Source organism: Lissotriton helveticus, chromosome 2_1 (assembly GCF_964261635.1).
Source record: "Lissotriton helveticus chromosome 2_1, aLisHel1.1, whole genome shotgun sequence".
Classification (NCBI taxonomy): domain Eukaryota; kingdom Metazoa; phylum Chordata; class Amphibia; order Caudata; family Salamandridae; genus Lissotriton; species Lissotriton helveticus.
In genome coordinates this window covers 1,019,159,998-1,019,175,213 of record NC_136059.1, presented here as the reverse complement: position 1 = coordinate 1,019,175,213, position 15,216 = coordinate 1,019,159,998, and positions in this window count along the sequence as shown.

The window sequence follows — 15,216 nt, the reverse complement described above, 5'->3', positions numbered from 1 at the left end:
CTTGAGTGCCCGAATACAATACATGTTTTCCTCTAGAGGTTAACATTACCAAAAAGTGCTTCAATTACAATTTAAAATATCAAAATCACCTGACATCGAAAAACACACCTCTGCACCCAGATGCCCCAGTGCCTCCCGAAGTGTGCTGTTGGTGTTGCCTAGGACTTTGCCCCATACTAATTTTAAGACCCTGGGAAGGGTCCCATAAGTCATTGTTAAGTGACCATATACAGCGTACGTTTTCTTCCTGCGTAAGTTAGCATTGCCGCAAAGTGCTTCAACTGCGATTCAAAGTATCAAAAAACCTGTTGTCTTCAAACCTGTTATTTTAAAAATGACTTACTTGATTTTGATGATCTTGGTGCCTAAAGTTATATAAAGATAAGTGTTATTCTTTCTAAATTGGTGTGAACCTCTATATTGAGTCGTGAGCATTATTTATTGGCTGTGTGTGTGCAACAGATGTCTAACACACATCTCTAATAAGCCTAAGGCTGCATGACCACACAACCCCCGAGAAGAGCACCTTGGGATTGCTAAAGCAATCCCCTGTCCAGTAGTAAGGGAATACCTGGACTCTTTGCACTGTGACTCTTTGCACTATACAGCTCCCATTGGTATACCATATAAAAAGCCAGCTTCCTACATCGCATAGTAGACAAAATTTGGGGTCAGATGTACAAAGCTATTTAGTGGTCACAAAGCCGGTGATTCACTATATGACAGAATTTGCAACCACTAAATGACTAGGACAAATGTACTAATCCCATTTAGCTAATTTGGCAACATTTTACAGAATCGCTAAATGAGTATAGGTAATCATAAGGAGTCACTATTTGAAAGAGGTATGTTTAGGCCCTCCCTTCCAAACAGCAATTCCTTATGAAATATATTCATGTTTTGCAGCCAAATTCTAGTTGAAAAACAGTAATACTGCACCACTTCTTCAAAGAAAGCCAGTCCTCTTTGCGAATAATAAAAGAAAATATTTTTAAGAGTAGGTAGTCATCCCACATACTCTTAAAAGATGAAAGTTAAATTGTTCTTTTTTTCTTTCAAATGAACCTCATATTCCCTTTAAGGAAAAAGGAGTGCATTTAAAAAACAATGCTTTATTTAAAAACAATTATCGGCATGGTCCTCTGCTTGACCTCAGCAGGACACCATCCCTGTGATGGCTGTCCTTTTTTATAGGCTGAAAATTGCAATCTATCTTATTAATATTCATGAGGAAGTTTGAGTTGCGACTCACTAGGAATCTTTAATTTAAAAATAAAACTGTAAAAATAGTGATTACCAATTTGCGATTCGGAAAAAACGCTGTTTGGAAGTCGCTGTTGTAAACTTTTGTACATCTGGTCCTTGATTTCACAGAATACATAGCTCTCTTGCTTGATGGTGAAATAGCATTACAACTGTGGTGTGGAATACATGTTTAGAACCCTACTGAGAACTTACCTTCATATGTAAGATAGCGGGCTTTGTGGTGTGTCATCAGCGACCATTAAATTGAAATGGATTCGTATTCAGGACAATCAGGATAGGACAAGGCACTTGGTAGGAACGCCCACTCTCACCCATGCGATTTTTGCTAGCCCAGGAACCTTTACCAACTGTTGGAGTTGTTTGCAAATTTAGTAAACCGAAAGAAATCTATGGGCTTATGATGGTATGGAGCTAGGTGAACGCACTTCCTCATAAAAACAATATCCTGCTAATCATGTCCAAACCAAAATCCTCAAAAACTGCTGTTATGGATCTCGAGATACTCCTGATACAGAATCAACTGATTGAAATGTGAGGCACTAAAAAAGAATGCTTGAGTGTGCTCCCTGTTCAGTGAACACTCAGAGGTTTTAACATCTAAGAATCTTTGTTAATTGAGGCAGAGACAATGGTGGAAGACAACCTGACTCATCTCACCACCATAACTGAGAATGATTTGGGTACATCTTAATGTATCCACTTGGGGCAAACATACAGACAGTAAAAATGACAGTAGCAACTTTATATAATTATGATCTAAAGGTGCTACCAGTACTGGTTAAGGAACAGCTACTAACTCAGATTGACATAATTGAAATCATGCATCTGAAAACTAGAAACTAATGGCACACACAACATCTGAAAACCTCAGCCTACCACACATATCAACAACTAACCTGCTTCTGATCATGTATACATGAACCGTTGTTACAGGGTGTCAAGTGAGCGGACTATTCTTGCAGTCCCAAAAAACATATCACCAACCTACTTATGCAAATCACTACCTTTAAGTATAGACAACCCAATGCTCTAATTATTATTTGCTGCCTGGAAGCTAGCACCCCAATGATTGAAGGTACATGCACTAATTTATTAACTACCTCCCATCTGATGCAAAGTCACCAGGTCCCTCGAAGGATCCCGCTAACTATTTCACAGATTGCCCAATATGTTTCCAAGGGTGAACTATATAAGTGGCTAGAGCTCATTATATATAGTATTTTAGTCGGCGAAATGTTGTCAAAGCCAACAATGGATGCCACCTGGCTACTCTGGCAATCACTACTGGGTAATGAATACTCACCAGAAGACTGGTCCTCTCTCCCTCAAGTAATAGAACTACCTGTGGCACCGCTAATCATCACAAATGATTCCCCTACATTTTTATCCCGATGAGCTATCACAGTATTATTACCTTGGATTTCTCAGTACATGGGTACAGTGCCCTAGCAATATGGCACTGTTGTTATATCATCAAATTATGTACAGTGTGAACAATTACCCCCCCCACACACACACACACACATGCACAACTTGCATATGCTGCATGCTCCAATTACATTACTCATTAAAATTCTTCCTCTCATCATAAGACTTCAAAACAATACTTGTTTATTTAAGTTGTCAACAACCACACCTGTGTTTTCTCTTCTTCTTTAATGTTATTTCACTGCTTCATTCAAACTCAAAAACACAAATATGTGCACTTGTACTGCTTAGAATTACCAAATAATTATATTTCTATTCACTCCCTTGAAGTGTTTCCACTTCTCATAATTAAGTTGGTCAGTTATCTTTCATCAAGTTCACCGAGTTCTTCCCACTTGGTCCCAATTGGGGAATGATAAATGTCACCAAGATGGTTTTCATGCCCTTACCTCACCCTTCAACTACTAATGAAAGTTACTATGACCGCTTTTATAACTACACTCACTGTGTCACTTCTTCTTGTGTTCTCCACTATTTAAAAGACTTCACACCAAGGACAAGATCAATCTTGTTTGCGTTAGGTTTTACAATAGACCACGCCCCTTGTTAACGTTGGAGGCGCTCCGGCCTCCACTTTTTTCCTCCCAGGGTGAGTGCCTGTCGGCTGAGTGAAGGCCAGCCTCACAAACACTCACTATGTCATCGACTTGCAGCCAAGTGCTGTAGATACGCTAAATGCAGAGGGACCTGGCTGCCTGAGCCGGAATTTGCCAATATGAAGATTTCACAGCTTGGTGCGCATTAACTCCTCAGACAGGCAAAGTATTCTGTGAGCCCCCTCATGACAAGGGGGAGAGTCACTGATAGTTTCAGACCTTGGGGCTTCAATTTTAAGACCTGCAATACCCAGGGCTGAGTGTAAATCAGTGATGCACCTCACAGAGTAGGGTGGGCCAACAACTCTCACTGGCCCCAACCCTTTCTGTCACGAGGTATGGAAACAACAGAGGGTTCCGTCCCACCACCATAGATCATCGCCATGGCCTGATACGTTTTTGAGGGATGCTTTTGATGTTGGGTACATAGGTGCATGTTTGTATATATGAATGCTTGTGTATGTGTGCGTGCTTGCATGCTGTGAACGGATGTGTACATGTGTCCATGTGTGGTCAAGAAATGAATGAGGTGAGGTTTCCTGGAGGGAATGGCCACCCACAGAGAGCAAATGCAAAAAGAACTATCGATGGACAGAATGCAGAACAATGTCATACATTCAACCCATTACAGAGATCTGGGCCTGAATCCATCGTTTTTGGACCCCATGCCATTCCGGTTTGAACCCAGCCATATGCAAATCAGTCTTGACCCTGCGCCCACTGGGACCAGACCAGCCGAACTGCCAGCCCAGGTCCTCCTTGGACTGGAAACAAGCATCCTAGGACCGTTTTTGGGGTTTCATCCTCATCAGAAAGGGTAGTTTGACTCCAGTGGCATGGAGAGCAAGGGACCAACGTCTGGACATACCCGTCCCACTCGGTGTGACAAATGCAAAAAGAGCAATTGATGGACAGAATGCAGAACAAATACTGTTTTGTGTCAGAAGCCATAGAAGACCACCAAAATGATATCTTAAGAAGATATAGTGTCTATTTGTAACCTGGATGTCGTGATAACATATGTCTGTGTCTCCATTCTAAGGCCTGAAGCTATAAAGGTTGTGTAGGACTCACGAACCCTGTATGTATAGTAAATTGTGGTGTCCTATGCCATTGTGTCTTTGTGCTAGGTCTTCAATTTATAGGCTGTGTTGTGCTTGCTTTACTTCAACAATGAAAGATTCCTCCGAACAGACAGCTCACAAACTGCATTCTCTTGCTATAATGGGAGGCTGCTCAGAAGGGACATCTGTTTCATCCTAACCGAAACAAGATAAGGCGACTGCCTTCTCATGGTTTATTCCTGCTTGGAATTGAATTACAAAATCAAACTCACTGAAGAATTAAGTACAGCGTAATTGTCTCATAGACAGAGCCCTGGGTGTTTCAAAATGGGAGCTGTAACAAAGGTGTGTTTCAGTGTCATAAACGCTTTTTCTACATCAGAAGCCCAAGAAAGGTAACCCCCTTTTTATCAGTTTCATAATAGGAGTTGCTAAGGTTGGAAAGTTAGCAATAAAGTGTCTGTAAAAATTTGCAAAACCCAAAAAACTTTGAATTTCTTTCACTGACCGGGGTGATTGCCAGTTAGTTATAGCAGAAACCTTCTGGGGATCCATGCTTTCCCCATTTTGGGACAATACAAATACCAAAAGGTAACCTTCGATGAGTAAAATTCAAATGTTTCCACTTTAAATTATAGTTAGTGATCTTTCAATCAATTCAATAAAGCTCTCACATGTTCAAGATGCTCTGTGGTGGATGAGGAATAAAATAATATTCTACTGGTTGCACCCCTGTTCACTCACAGGAGTGTCACCCTAGGCACAAACTTTAAACGCTGAGTCCCAGCAATAATACACAATGTCATTCATCCTGCGATTTAACTGGTGATTTTTAATTCTTTCATCATTATTGGCACCAATATTTTCACTTCAGATTCAAATCATTTCGTATACGGCGTACATGTCAATCATTTCAATGCATTTCGGTGCTTTAGGCACCTTCATCAGGAAACACGCCTGTAAATTAAACAAATGAAGAAATTTTTTTGTAATCAAAAATTTCATTACCCTCTTCGATTCAAGATAACATATTCATTTAACATATTCTTCGTTGCCCTCAAGTTGACATATTATATAGCATGGTCTAAACTGTTTTTGTTTCAACGCGTCTTATCGTGTAAATCACTCGTAACATACTCAACAGTATTCTAAACATAGGCTCATGTATCATTCTACGCTTACTGCCGCCCATCTAGGCTTTCAAACGTTACATTCCCCGTTCTATCTTTCGGTAAAGGGCATTCCCTAACCTTGTATCTCACCTTAGTTCAAACGGGGTTCTTTACCGTTGCGAGCAGCGTCTCTACGTCTAGCTGCGCTGTAATTTCAAACGCGATTCTGGCGCATGCGCACCTGTTAAGAGGTGCCGAGTTTTTTTTAAAGATCACTCAATTCTAACTTTATCAACTGAAGGGGATGTACTCTACTACAGCGGAATTACTAATGGAGGCCATTATCGCGAGTCCTACGCTTAACACATAATAAATTTCAAAGCAATTATACGATCTATTCTGTACATTGATGTATAATGGCAGATATCAAATAAGTAATTACAAGAGCATTAGTCTGTTAAAGGTAACAAGTAAACTCCATTCGTTCATTGAGCCCATAGGGTTTGAGACTACACAAATGGTAAATCCAGTAATTTTCTCTCTGTAAGAGAATTTTCTTGTTTAACGGTCCATCTTTTTTTGGTACTATTTCTAGCACACAGGCCTTTAATTGGCTGATGTTATGCTTCTTATCCATGAAATGTGCAGCCACTGTGGATTTCAATTGGCCTGTTCTTATGTTAATTTTGTGCTCATTCAAGCGAGTTTTGAATTTCCGTTCTGTATGGCCCACATATCCCTGTCCACATGGGCATTTCAACAGATATACTATGTTGGTAGTGTCACATGTTGCATTAAGATGCAACGGAATTTTATGTCCTTTCATCGGGTGGGTAATGCTCGCACCCTTCATTATGTTGTGGCAATTGGCACGGTTTAAGCATGGTATTGTACCTTTGTATATATTCTTTTTAGGTTTCTCTTGAGGAGTCTTTAGAAGGTCTCCTATGTTTTTCCCTCTCATGAACGCAAACAAAGGTTCCTGTTGAAATATTCCTTTGAAATCCGGTTCTGCTTGGACCATTTGCCAATTTTTTCGAATGATGTTTTTAAAAATTGTACTTACGTTGGAATACTTGCTGACACATGTGATTCTTTGCTCTTTAGTTTTGAATGTTGCTGTTAACAACTCCGATCTGGTTTTGTTTTCAGTTCTTTTTCGTGATTCTCTAATGATGTTTTGTGGGTAACCACGCGCTTCAAATCTAGCTGCCATAATATCCAATTGTCGTTGGCATGTGTTTTTTTCTGAGACCACCCTTTTCACTCTAAAAAACTGTGAGTATGGTAAATGCATTTTCAATGATTGGGGATGATGACTCTGATATTGTAATAGATTGTTTCTGTCAGTCGGCTTTCGGTATATGTTAGTGATAAAAGTTGTGCCCATTTTGGCTTAGAAGCCATAGAAAATGCATTACTTCAGAGCACATACCCTCACGATTTACAAGTGTTTCTAATGGAACTAATGCAATTCACACTGTATAATAGCTACTTTTCCTACAAGGACCAATGGTTTAACCAGTTGAATGGAACATCGATGGGAAATTGTGCCGCACCGGCGTATGCCAATGTATTCATGACGTCATTTGAAGAGCAACATATTTACCATGATGATGAATGGGCAAGAAACCTCCTAATGTTTGTGAGGTTCATCGACGACATCTTCTTAATATGGAAAGGAACAGAAGAATCTTTAAAACTAAAGTTAGAAGACTTGGATACCAAAAAAGACAGAATCCGATTCACGTGGACCATGAGTAAGGAAACAATACAATTTTTGGACGTAGAAATTTCCAAAATGGGCACAACTTTTATCACTAACATATACCGAAAGCCGACTGACAGAAACAATCTATTACAATATCAGAGTCATCATCCCCAATCATTCAAAACGCATTTACCATACTCACAGTTTCTTAGAGTGAAAAGGGTGGTCTCAGAAGAAAACACATGCCAACGACAATTGGATATTATGGCAGCTAGATTTGAAGCGCGTGGTTACCCACAAAACATCATTAGAGAATCACGAAAAAGACCTGAAAACAAAACCAGATCGGAGTTGTTAACAGCAACATTCAAAATTAAAGAGTAAAGAATCACATGTGTCAGCAAGTATTCCAACGTAAGTACAATTTTTAAAAACATCATTCGAAAAAATTGGCAAATGGTCCAAGCAGAACCGGATTTCAAAGGAATATTTCAACAGGAACCTTTGTTTGCGTTCACGAGAGGGAAAAACATAGGAGACCTTCTAAAGACTCCTCAAGAGAAACCTAAAAAGAATATATACAAAGGTACAATACCATGCTTAAACTGTGCCAATTGCCACAACATAATGAAGGGTGCGAGCATTACCCACCCGATAAAAGGACATAAAATTCTGTTGCATCTTAATGCAACATGTGACACTACCAACATAGTATATCTGTTGAAATGCCCATGTGGACAGGGATATGTGGGCCATACAGAACGGAAATTCAAAACTCGCTTGAATGAGCACAAAAGTAACATAAGAACAGGCCAATTGAAATCCACAGTGGCTGCACATTTCATGGATAAGAAGCATAACATCAGCCAATTAAAGGCCTGTGTGCTAGAAATAGTACCAAAAAAAGATGGACCGTTAAACAAGAAAATTCTCTTACAGAGAGAAAATTACTGGATTTACCATTTGTGTAGTCTCAAACCCTATGGGCTCAATGAACGAATGGAGTTTACTTGTTACCTATAACAGACTATTGCTCTTGTAATTACTTATTTGATATCTGCCATTATACATCAATGTACAGAATAGATCGTATAATTGCTTTGAAATTTATTATGTGTTAAGCGTAGGACTCGCGATAATGGCCTCCATTAGTAATTCCGCTGTAGTAGAGTACATCCCCTTCAGTTGATAAAGTTAGAATTGAGTGATCTTTAAAAAAAACTCGGCACCTCTTAACAGGTGCGCATGCGCCAGAATCCGCGTTTGAAATTACAGCGCAGCTAGACGTAGAGACGCTGCTCGCAACGGTAAAGAACCCCGTTTGAACTATGGTGAGATACAAGGTTAGGGAATGCCCTTTACCGAAAGATAGAACGGGGAATGTAACGTTTGAAAGCCTAGATGGGCGGCAGTAAGCGTAGAATGATACATGCGCCTATGTTTAGAATACTGTTGAGTATGTTACGAGTGATTTACACGATAAGACGCGTTGAAACGAAAACAGTTTAGACCGTGCTATATAATATGTCAACTTGAGGGCAACAAAGAATATGTTGAATGAATATGTTATCTTGAATCGAAGAGGGTAATGAAATTGTTTGATTACAAAAAAAATTCTTCATTTGTTTAATTTACAGGCGTGTTTCCTGATGAAGGTGCCTAAAGCACCAAAATGCATTGAAATGATTGACATGTACGCCGTATACGAAATGATTTGAATCTGAAGTGAAAATATTGGTGCTAATAATGATGAAAGAATTAAAAATCACCAGTTAAATCGCAGGATGAATGACATTGTGTATTATTGCTGGGACTCAGCGTTTAAAGCTTGTGCCTAGGGTGACACTCCTGTGAGTGAACAGGGGTGCAACCAGTAGAGTTTCGTACACACCTTTGAGGGAGGTGATACCCCAGAGCACGGCCAAAGCATCAAATAAAGTATTAAGGAGCGGTGCACGACCCTTTACCTTGAAGTGAATAAAATAATATGTCATCAATATAGGCGATAACACAAATGTCCAACATATCCCTTAATACCTCATTTATAAAGAACAGTTTGGTTAATATGGTGGCTTCCTTAACTTGGCGGTACACTGATAGAATATCGATGACAAAAACATTTATGTAAAAAATATCAGGAATAAATATAGAATACAAAAATATTGACTCCCATTATGAGAACACTACATTCCCCCATAGCATGACACGTCCTCAGTGGGATGATGTCATGACAAGGCACCTGTATTTGCAAAATTCAGTACTTTCAAGACTTGTAAATGAGAAACAAATGCAAATTAAAAACAAGAAATGATTTCTTTTTCTGAAAGTATTTTGGCAAGGTTGCATTAAGTTAGCAACAAAATCTTATGCTTTTAGCCTCCCGATTCCTGCCACAAGTGCTCTCATTGTTTCAAGGTGCTGGCAGGATAAGTTGTATAGGAAGCCACTTCACATAGGAAAGCAATACAACGGGTAAGCCTTTGGATAGAAATCCCACCGCACAGCCAGATCGCCCTTCAATAGTCAAAAGTATGACATTTTATTAACATTTTTTTTGTAAAATCCATCAAATGATTTGCATCAGCTTTTAGCCCGTTTACTGCAACAAGGGCCATATATATTATCAAGAAAGGGCGATACATTATCGCCGCTTTTATCGGCAGGAAACTGCCGCTAAAGCGGCAATAAGGGGCTTGATAATATGCTGTCGTGAATTCCCATAGAAGCCCTGGTTCACACCAGAACCTGGGCTTCTATTCACAGTTCACTTCATATGTATGAACTTCATACGTATGAAGTGAACTGTGAAGTGAAATACCGAGAACTGTGAAGTGAACCACCGAGAGACGAAGTCCACGGTGTCAGGTAATTATATTTACTATGTCACAATGCAATATGATGTGCAGATGCATGTGAAGACCCGGCCCTGATAAATAAGCACCGGAGAGCACCGGCAACAATTAAGCACTGCTTCCATACCTACACAAGTTAGTACAAAAATATTGAATCAAAAATATTGATGTAAAAATATAGATATAAAACATATTGATTTAAATATATATATATAATAATATATATATATATATATATATATTTAAATCAATATGTTTTATATCTATATTAAATATTAATATCAATTTTAACAAAATAAATTACATTTAATGTAAATTTTAACAAAATATAGCAAAGAAACTTAATTTTAAAAAATAAACAAAAAAACATTAAAATGTATAAACATATATATTTACTTTATAACTAATATATATATATATATATATATATATACAGCTCAAAGGTTGCCCCTCCTGTTAAGAAGCACTCAGACGGTAGAGTCTGCTTACAGCATTTATTTGATACAAGTGAAGTCCATATGCTGCTATTTCTGCCACTCTGACGTGCCTAACGCGTTTCAAAATACTTTCTTCTTCAGAGGCGTGGCGGGTGTGTGTGCAATTACAGGCCGATCCAGCATTCAATTAATACATTGCACGCCCCCAGATGGGCTGTCTGTATGAAACCGTGCAGTGCTTCCTGGTAATCGTAGTGCCTCACTAATCCATGATGGTTGCACACTTAATTAACTGTTTCAGGTCTTCAAGAAGGACCCAGCATTCAGAAATCACCTTTATTCATCTCTGCAGTCCCACATTAAGGTGCGTTCGTTATCTCACCATGTGGCCCCCTCCGAAGGGATGGTGCTTCTTCGCGACAGGACGGCCGCGTGCGAATATCCAGCTCCAAGGTTGCCCCTCCAGTTAAGAAGCACTCAGACGGCAGAGTCTGCTTACAGCATTTATTTGATACAAGTGAAGTCCATATGCTGCTATTTCAGCCACTCCAACATTCCTAACGCGTTTCAAAATACTTTCTTTTTCAGAGGCGTGGCGGTGTGTGTGCAATTACGGGCCGATCCAGCATTCAATTAATACATCGCACGCCCCCTTATGGGCTGTCTGTATGAAACTGTGCAGTGCTTGCTGGTAATCGTAGTGCCCCATTAATCCATGATGGTTGCACACTTAATTACCAGTTTCAGGTCTTCAAGAAGGCCCCTACATTCAGAAATCACCTTTATTCATCTCTGCAGTCCCACATTAAGGTTCGATCGTTATCTTACCATGTGGCCCCCTCCGACAAGATGGTGATTCTTCGTGACAGGACGGCTGCGTGCGAATATCCAGCACCAAGGTTGCCCCTCCAGTAGGAAGCACTCAGAGGCAGAGTCTGCTTACAGCAGTTTGTGATGTATTCCTATAGGTTCTGTATCGATCCCCCTATTCCTGACCCTGTTCTGGTTAACGAGTTAACTAGCAGCCATCCCATGATGCAGAAACCGTTATCTGATTAAGCCACACTACGGCACAGGAACGTGTTATCTGATTAGGTCATAACGCTTGCCATCTAATTAGACAAGCGATATTCCTCCAGCCCCTGATAAGGCATACGGAGTTCTCAAAACAAATCAAACCTATGACAACCTGGGAAAAACCCTGCGGCCATTGTTTTGATTTCATCGAGAACTTCAGCAAAAGAATGTGCTAACGACCAAGTCGTATGACATCCTTATTGACGTATCTATGTCCATCCTTACGTCAATCTCGGCACCTTACAGGTATAAATATTACCGGTATTGCCTTAAGCAAACACACGCGGTGGTGACGAGATCGGAGCAGCCAGACTTGCCGAAGCCCAGAGCAGAGCAGACCCCGCTGGCGCAGCCCCGCCTTCCTGACGCGCTGAGAACGAGACGCTGCTTTCTCCTGCCGAGAAATCCAGCTCCGGCGCTTCCGGGTAGCCCTCGCAGGCAGCCTGGAATATCGAGACCAGAGGCGAGAGATACCATCCCTCATTCATCCTAGATTCCAGGTACAGAACTGAATAACCCCTCGCAGAGACTTCTTGAGTCAGTCACTTGGCAAAACAAACTTAACTTAAACTGCTACTTTCTATTCCCGCCCACGTATTAGGCTTAGGTCAGGTACACCGGGGTAGGCGTAGTTAGAAACACCAGTTGAGTACGATTAGTCAAATGTTTATATGTATGTATCTATTTTATCAATTTTAAACTACCTTATGGCTTAGAAACCATATAAATGTTTTTACAGTATTATTTTATACTTCTGCTTTTATTGTATGCACTTTACTTAACCATAAGTATTGCAATAATATCGATCCATTTCTCTTGTACGAGAAAAGAGACTGATCAATAAATAATACCATCTTTTATTGAACACGCCCGTCTCTTCCTTTTCTCTACAATCTGGTGAGACTAAGAATGCACGTACTGACTGAGTAAAATAAGTTGTCTTTTGTTTTCACACGACTCTAGAGATACACTCTTGATTAGGGGAGAGCAAAGTTGTCATGTTCTATGGTTGTCAGAAACTAAATCCCTTCTTGTCTATCCAGGGAGGTTCAACTCCTCCTTGCCTATTCGAGAAAGTTTCTAGTGAACTCTGAGCTAGCTGGCAAACCCAAAACTTTAAGTCTAATATCGACAATAGAAGACCTAGTTAACGTCTGGTCTAGGCCTATACTATTGAAGGTATTATTCCAATGCGCAGAGCCTATTGGGATAATAGGAACTACACTACATGGCGCCCAAACGTTTGGAAAGGCGATAAAACTAACGCAAGACATTAGAGTAACTCAGTCGTGCTTTTTCACTCAGACCCCTTTTTTCCCATAAATACTCCAAAGACGTCTGGAGTGGGTGAAAGGTCATATCCGCCAAACCTCGCAGGAAGAAACTCCTATGTATGGTTCTTGGTTTAATCAACGTTGAAGGATACACGGTTCCAAAATATTGTGCATCTAATCTTTGTTTCCATAAGAAACCTGATCTGCAAACAAACAAAATAACCTTCCTGACAGTAGAATGTCAGACACTGAAGAAGAAAGAGAGATAGCTAGAGTAGCAGCTGAACTCGTAACAGCTGATAATACTATGCAAGAAGCAGACCCGAATTTAATACTCATCGGGGTCAACATAAGGAAATCTATAACTTTGAAACTTATAGAAAATGGACTGACACCTAGAGGTGGCACAGTCATATTCGTAATAGAGGCACACGAATATCGGCAGACAGAGGTATTCTATTCATGGATACATTTTCCAGCAGCAAACGCTGTAACAAAGGTCTTCCACCATTACAAAACAGAGGAACCTCCTGAAGAATACACTCCTTTCGAGGAGGTGGAAGTACCACTTAAATTCCAAGAGCATCTGCTCTTGTTTAATGGCGCCCTAAAACACAACAATCACATCACCAGGCTCGGTCCATTAGGTAGACCAAGAGCAACGTGGCCGGTCCTAGCCGGATACACACCACATCCAGACATCTAATACAACTAAAACAATTAATAAAAGTACATAGACAATTAGTCCAATATGTAATGCGGACTTCAACAATCCAACCAGCAATTAAAATTCCACAGCTGACCCCTCATCAAGGGAACACAAATAAAATTACACCACAGAACATACAGTTCTGCCTAGGTAAAGTACCAGCTAAAAGGGAACAGATACCATTCTGGTTAGCACAAAAAATCACCCAAATAGAGGCGGTGTTTCCAGACACCACTCCTGTGGATAAACACAGGATTCTGACTATCTGTCTTCCAATGGGACTATCTGTCTTCCAATATTCACCGGGACTCGATGAAATGCTCCACATTCGAACTTTTGGACGTAAAGGGTGCAGAAAGCATGGGTTTCTGTATCCAGTTAAATGAGGAGAACTCCTTTGCTGGTGCTCTAATTTATCGTCCTCCAGGGCCACAGAATGGGTTTTTTGAAAGCTTTGAAGAGGCACTTAGCACCTTAACTCTAAAATACGCCAATTTTACAGTATTAGGCGACCTAAATTTCCATCTCGATAAACCCAACGACCCTAATGCAATATGGAAATATTGACTAAAATGCCTACACACAAAGCAGGCCATATCTTAGATTGCATTTGTACCAATATTAAAACCCTAGCTGTTGAAACTCCCGTGATTCAAACATGGACCGATCATTGGCTGATCCCTTTCAAACTGACTACAAATAAGAAAAGATCCAACACAGCCAACCTAAAAATCGACGTCCAGATACAGAGAGACTGGAAAAAACTGGTGAACTCCCCCAATCTGCACCTTATTGCTGAGGATTCCAGACCGCCCCTGACTGGAAGCACCGAAACAGACTACAACAACTTCTGTAAATGGATCACAGACTTCTGTGGTCCTGCAAACTCAGAAAAAGTGAGAAAAAAACAGAACAAAAAGTCCGCCCCCTGGTTCTCCCTCCCTCTAAAAGAAAAACGTTCGGAGGTCAGAACCCTTGAAAAGAAGTGGCGTTATACTTATGATACAACTGAACTCCTCGCCTATAAATTTGCTAGAAAACAATATCATGTAATGATAAAAGGTGCTAAAAAAGATCACTTTCTAGAAGTCATCAACCTGTCTAACAACAAACAGAAAGACATCTTCAAAATAGTTGATGATTTCATGAACCCTAGAATTCTTAGACAAGAGATCCCGCCCTCACTTGCACTATGCAATTCTATAGCAAATTACTTTGAACACAAAATACTAAATCTTACCAAAGACTTCCCAGACCTTCCAGAATCCCTCTCTTATGAAAATTCACTACCAATTAATAGGAAATCTCAGCTAAATAATTTTACCCCTGTCAACCTCGACGAAACTCATCAAGCTATTCTCTCCAGCAAGTCAGGTTCCCCTTTTGACCCGTGCCCCCCTCTGCTGCTTCGCGCTTTAGTGGATACGGTTAATCCAAGTATAAATGCTATCATTAACTCCTCTCTGGCCTCTGCCGCCATTCCATCTGAATGGAAACGTGCTGCTGTAAAACCTTTGCAGAAAAAACACCTAGCCGACCCCACTACGCTCTCCAACCTTCGCCCAATTTCACTGCTCCCACTGCTTTTCAAACTTACTGAAGCGGCGGTAAACAAACAACTTACCAGATA